Source organism: Anneissia japonica, unplaced genomic scaffold, assembly GCF_011630105.1.
Source record: "Anneissia japonica isolate Jap-2015-1 unplaced genomic scaffold, ASM1163010v1 scaffold8210_len164512_cov191, whole genome shotgun sequence".
Taxonomy (NCBI): domain Eukaryota; kingdom Metazoa; phylum Echinodermata; class Crinoidea; order Comatulida; family Comatulidae; genus Anneissia; species Anneissia japonica.
Window position 1 is genome coordinate 78,048 of NW_022745940.1, and position 6,774 is coordinate 84,821.

Consider the following 6,774-nt stretch of genomic DNA (forward strand, 5'->3'; position numbering starts at 1 on the left):
TCATTGGCCTATGTAGAATATGGAACCTATTAAAATAAAAATGTCCTGCAGTATATTAATATTTGATTAAACATTTAATACGGGCGGGAGAAACTAACATCCGCTTAACATTTATTACATCTAGTCTACTGGGTACATTTGGTGAGATTATGAATTAATATCCTTTACTATCTGTGACAAAAAAAAATGTTGAAGTAACTGAATCATCATCATCATTCATTAGTTTGTAAGTAAAAGTAATTTAGGATCATCAAGCTGGGTCGATATCGTATACAGTTTCTGTAGGCCTATATCTCACAAAATAATAACAATGTAATAACTGTTGCACTTTGTAAAACTGAGTTGTCGCACATTGTAAAAACTGCCTGTCGCACTTTGTTATAAAGTGAGCTGTCGCACTTTGTAATATCTGTCTGTCGCACTTTGTTATAAAGTGAGCTGTCGCACTTTGTAATAAACTCTGCCGCACCTTATAATAATATGCGATCCATGTTATCGTCTATACATTTTTGATAAATTCATTTTTTTTTCTCGGGGATCGAATTTGATTTGTTCACCATGTTTTGTATTGTATCATCTTTACATCGATAGAACGGCTCCAACCCCAGTAGACCCCGCCCTGGATCTAATGGGATTGGAGGGTGTCGGGTCTAAATCCAGAATGGGTCCAATTTTTCTATTTCTCGTATGTCGGACTATTTAATTGTATGTCAGACGATGGGGATATGGCTCTAATTCTACTAGGTCCCCAGTCGGTCAGATCATCAATATGGTATGTAGGAGTGATCGGGTTCAAATCCTGAAGGGGTTCAATTTGATTTCCCCCATCCCCCAGTCGCGCCCCCTCCCCGCCCACAAATCATGCTCAAGTAATTATATATCACCTCATACCACCTTATATTGCGAATTATCCCCTCATTATCGCCGATCCCCCACTTTAGACCTACCTTCCTAACACCATCAGCTCCCTTCCATTTCAAGACCCGCAACTAATGCTAGGGCCTGCTAGTGATAGGAAAAGTTGGTAGGCCTACTACTTTGCAGAATCAGATTGCGTTCTATAGTCAAAATACAATACATGTTATTTTTAATACCATTATTTCCAAGTCTAGGTTATTTATGGAAATAAAAGTACCAATATAATCAGGCCCGTACGCAGAAAAGGGCAGGAGGGGGGGGGGATTTATTTTACTCCGACCTCGATATATTTATGATTCTTAAAATTTTAATCATATCAATCAACGTTAACCAATAGTATAATTAATGACATTTCCACAGTGGTTTTAATTAGATTGATTTAATTTTGTATAAATCAGTTTCCTTAACATGTCAAAGTCTAAATAGTCTCCCAGGACTAAATCGTTAAGCCATCAACATTTTTGATAGACTACAGGACATTTGAAAATAAGAACACTGAATAGTGTTTGCTTTCAAAACCAGTGGCTGATTGTTTTTCATCGCCCCCCCCCCCCCATTTTCATCGCCCCCCTCCCCCTTAAACACTTTGGTCCACTTTCCAAAAATTAGCACCCACCCAATAAAAATCCTGCGTAAGGGCCTGATAATAACTGGTATCACCTTCGACATGGTAGTTTATTTCTATTTTCTGTGAGTAGCCCTCTCAGTGAAAAACACTGCTCTTCTAATTGGCCCCACAATACATTAAAATATACATACGAACATAAACTACAGTAAATCTTAATCTATTTTTGAGTAAAAGACAGTCTGGTACGATTTTATCTAGCCGAATTAATTCGGCTTGAGACATTATCAACTTGATGTTCTCGCTATGGGAATGTATATTGAATTGCATTGTATTAAGTTTTAAATACCATCATTAAGTCTCATGTGATATGTTTGCTTTTGGTAGGTCTTTACCGATTACTTTATAAGTTTTCATTAGTCAATTATTCGTAGATAGACGATAGATATACAAGGTGAAAGTTATAGTAGCAATAAAATCAGAGGTTTAACTTTTTTTGATAGGGTGGATGGGGAGGACGTCATATTTCATAGCCATAGCCAATCTTATTCAAACAGACACATGAAAATCATGAATTTTTGAAAAAATGTATGAAATTTCGCAAAAAAACAAAAAGAGCTTGAGTGTGGGGCATGAAAGCGCAAGTCTCATGCCAGGTAAGTATACTATGACTAATGCAGGCCAAAGTAAAATGAGTCCAAGCTGGTGTTAATGAGCCCAAAGAGCCACTGGTCAGGGTACAGGGTCAGACGCCCCAGCACAGATCGGATCCAGAGATGTCCAAAAGGGTGCCAAAAGTGGGGCCGATCGAGACAATTCTCAACGCAAGGGGATCCGGGGGAATGCCCCCGAAAATTTTTGTTTTCTAGACGCCGAAAAATAACATCTGAGGCATTTTGGGCGATCAATTTTTTCTTTTTCTTTCTTTCTTTCTTTTTTTTTTTAACTTTTGACGGCCCAACTTTTCCCCACGCCAAATAATATCTTCCTCCTCATCTCACAGCTTCTGAAAACATAACATCAATACCGTTTCAATTTTTGCTTTTAAAGTTTTGTGTTTTCTTTCTTTTTGGTTTTTGTTTTACAATACACCAATTTACGGGGCTATGCACATGCATAGATGTTTGCATGTATGTCTCATTTATCGAGTCATAGTACTCTTTTTCGACACAAGGTGTGTCTCATTTCTGAGTCAAAATAACATGGCTAACAGCCATGTCTTCGTCTCATTTTGATTCAACAGTACTCTTTTTCGACACATATACATGTGTGTCATTTATGAGCCAAAATTGCATACATAACAGGCATGTTTTCGTCTAATATTCGAGTCAATAGTACTCTTTTTGACACATTTACATGTGTCTCATTTCTGAGTCAAAATTACATGCCTTAACAGACATGTATTCGTCTCATTTTCGAGTCAATAGTACTCTTTTCCGACACATTTACATGTCTCATTTCTGAGTCAGAATTATTACATGTCTAACGGACATGTATTTGTCTCCTGTCTCTTATACACATCTAGATGTGTATAAGAGACAGGTAAATCTTAATCTATTTTTGAGTAAAAGACCTGTCTCTTATACACATCTAGATGTGTATAAGAGACAGATGTAGCTCTTAACAGCAACAGCATAAATATGAATTGGAATATTAAAAATAAAAATATTATTTGTAAACTTGAGAACTTCAGTTATTAATTATTCAAAAATTACTTTATTCACTAAAAAATGAAGAGACACAATGTTTGATGGGCATTGATATACAAGAGCTTTGGTTGGAATCAAATTGGTCTGAGACAGGTGTTGTTCTCAACTTGGTTTGGTCATCTGAAATATTGAATTCATATGGACAATAAATTATTGTTCAATTTTCATAATAAATTTATTATACACTGTGTAATTTAGAAATAGAATTTTAAAACAATGACGAGTGATCTTATCAAGTTTGTTAAAGTTATCTTAAGCTAATATAATGAGACTCCTACCAGTCCAAGAAGAAGCTGGTCTTCGGAATTCAAATTATCTTTGATTTCATTGACCAAAATGCCCCTTTTCAGTACTTTTTTTCTGACTTGTAACATTTCTTATGTTGAGATTAAGTACCCTAGGCCCTGTCTCTTATACACATCTTCAAGCTACGCAGTACCTCCAGTGTAATATTCAACCCAATAAAGAAAGAAACAAACATAAATTGCACCATACACAGATATCTCTACCATCTCCTCATAAAACTAGAAGATGAACGTCATTTGTCATTGTTGCAGATTCTTAACAGCAAAGGGAATACCAATTTGACCCTAGGCCTTAGCCTAGGCCTAGGGCCTTAAGTTAGCTTAGGCCTACTATTAGGCCTAGGCCTATACTCTGTTCTCTTCTCTCATCATGCTTCTCAAAGTTTTATTAGTATATGTAAGCTTTTGGAAATTGAAATTGAAAATTGTAGCTGAAAAATACTTCATTTGTTGCCCAGAAGCATTGGTTATTTTGTGATAGGCCTAGGCCCTATTGTTTATGACCCAAAAGCACCACCAAGGTCAAGCACCTGTCTCTTATATTCCGCCGGAAATATATTAAAAGTTTGCGCACAGCGCTACTCCATGGTGCCTCTTATTACAGGAAATAATATCTTCCTCCTCATCTCATAGCTTCTAAAAACATAACATCAATACCGTTTCAATTTTTGCTTTTAATGTTTTGTTTTTTCTTTCTTTTTTGTTTTTGTTTTACAATACACCAATTTACGGGGCTATGCACATACGTAGATGTTTGCATGTATGTCTCATTTATCTGATTAAAACGCATGTCTAATTTCCGAATCATAGTACTCTTTTTCGACACAACGTGTGTCTCATTTCTGAGTAAAAATAACATGGCTAACAGCCATGTCTTCGTCTCATTTTGATTCAACAGTACTCTTTTTCGACACATATACATGTGTGTCATTTATTAGACAGAATTGCATACCTAACAGGCATGTTTTCGTCTCATATTTGAGTCAATAGTACTCTTTTTCGACACATTTACATGTGTCTCATTTCTGAGTCAGAATTACATGCCTTAACAGACATGTATTCGTCTCATTTTCGAGTCAATAGTTCTCTTTTTCGACACATTTACATGTGTCTCATTTCTGAGTCAGAATTATTACATGTCTAAAAGCAGGCTCAGGTCGACACGGAACTGAAAGGAACTCAACTCAACTCAACTCGTCGACATGAGCGCTCCGCGCAACTGAAAGGAACTGAACGGAACTGAAAGGAACTGAACTCATGTGTTGACTTTGAGCAACTGAAAGGAACTGAAAGGAAATTGGCTCATGTCGACTGGCAACTGAAAGGAACTATTGGCTAAAAACATTTTCCTCGCGAAATCCCATCAACTGCAAAATGTCTGTAATGTTTTTATTAAGACATGTAATTATTTTTAAAAGTGTATCTACTTTATTTTTTGTTTTAAAAATGTCGACCAGCAACTGAAACAAATGGTGCCTGTTTGTAGTCGACAGAATTGAGTTTTTAAAGATTTCATTTTCTTCGAAATCTCATCAACTACAAATAAATGTTTGAATGCTTGTAAGATTTGACATGTGGTTAAAAATAAGAAAATTATTTTTGAAGTTTATCTACACTTTTTTTTTAATTTAGGAAAGTGTATCGCATATTGGTCTATTTGAAATGGGTTCATGCAAAATCTGGTGGAACAATTAAAACAAGAAAGGTCTTTTTCTATATGAAAAAACAAAAACAAAAACAACAAGTATACACGAATTCATTTTATACGTGACAATGTTTACATGAATCAGCTGTCAAATATGTTATAAAAATGTATTAATTTAATATTACGCGAATGCAGCAGCATACTTTTGATAGAATTCATAATTTAACACTACACTGCAGAGGGACTTTCTGAAAAAGGAATTAGCTTTTCTTGACTTAAACCTAGGCCCTAGATAAATGTTCTACTGTTAAAGAATTTGTACAAAACTAACTTAAAAAATAATGCACACTCCCAAGAATTACTGGATTATTTATAATTCGTAAAAATGGATTTTGGAAGTGAGATCTGCATGCCAGTTAATTGTCAAGTCTTTACTCTCGTACGTAGAGTTAGACGTAGGCTAGTAGGCCTGGCATAGGAAGCCTGCCTTTTTTCTACACTTTAGGCCTAGCCTAGGCTAGCTAGAATATGGTAAGTATATGCTGTATTATTATTATTATTATTATTATTATTATTATTATTATTATTATTATTATTATTATTATTATTATTATTATTATTATTATTATTTATTATTATTATTATTATTATTATTTATTATTATTTATTATTAGGCCTAGCCTAGGCCTATTTGTTAATGTGTTAGAATAAAAGTCTGGCCTATGGCCTATATTTTTTAAAACAAAGAATAAAGTAATCTGCCATTAACAAAACATTGTAATAGAATATCTTTTTTCAGGTAATGCATCTTGATTACGATTAATATCAGGATCAACGTTTTCAGTTCTTTTGAGTTCCGAATCCGAATCAGCATTTTTTTTTTCGCGCTTTTTTCAGTTCATTTCAGTTCCGCAAAAGTTGAACATGGGCAACTGAAAGGAACTCAACTCAACTCAACTCAACTTGACTCATGTTGCGGTCAGTTCCGTTCAGTTCCGGTCAGTTCCTTTCAGTTGCGCGGAGCGATCATGTCGACGAGTTGAGTTGAGTTGAGTTCCGTGTCGACCTGAGCCTGCCTTAACGGACATGTATTTGTCTCATTTTCGACACATTCATATGTCTCATTTCTGAGTCAGAATAACATGCCTTAACAGATATGTATTCGGTATTCGTCTCATTTTCGAGTCACGTACTTTTTTGACATATTCACATGTGTCGCAGGCATGTTTTCGTCTCAATCGAGTCAATAGAACTCTCTTTTTTGACACATCTCCATGTGCCTCATTTATGAGTCAAAACAATTTGCTTAACAGGCTTGTGTCTCATTTTCGATTCAAAAGTATTCTTTTTCAACAAACCCACAAATGTCTCATTTATAGATAGATAAACATCATATCCATTTCATAATTATTCTTATCATCATCATCATCATCATCATCTTCTTCTTCTTCTTCTTCTTCTTCTTGAATAAATGTTGAAATGAGAGAGAATAATGTTTTTAAATTTTAATCATGTTACACAAGGTTAGTTCACAAAAAAAAAAAAAAAACCTATGCCTCATAAACGAGACTTATATTTGCTTCTCTTCCCCAGGAGTATAAATGGGAGGGTCATGCTGTTAACCTGCTCGTT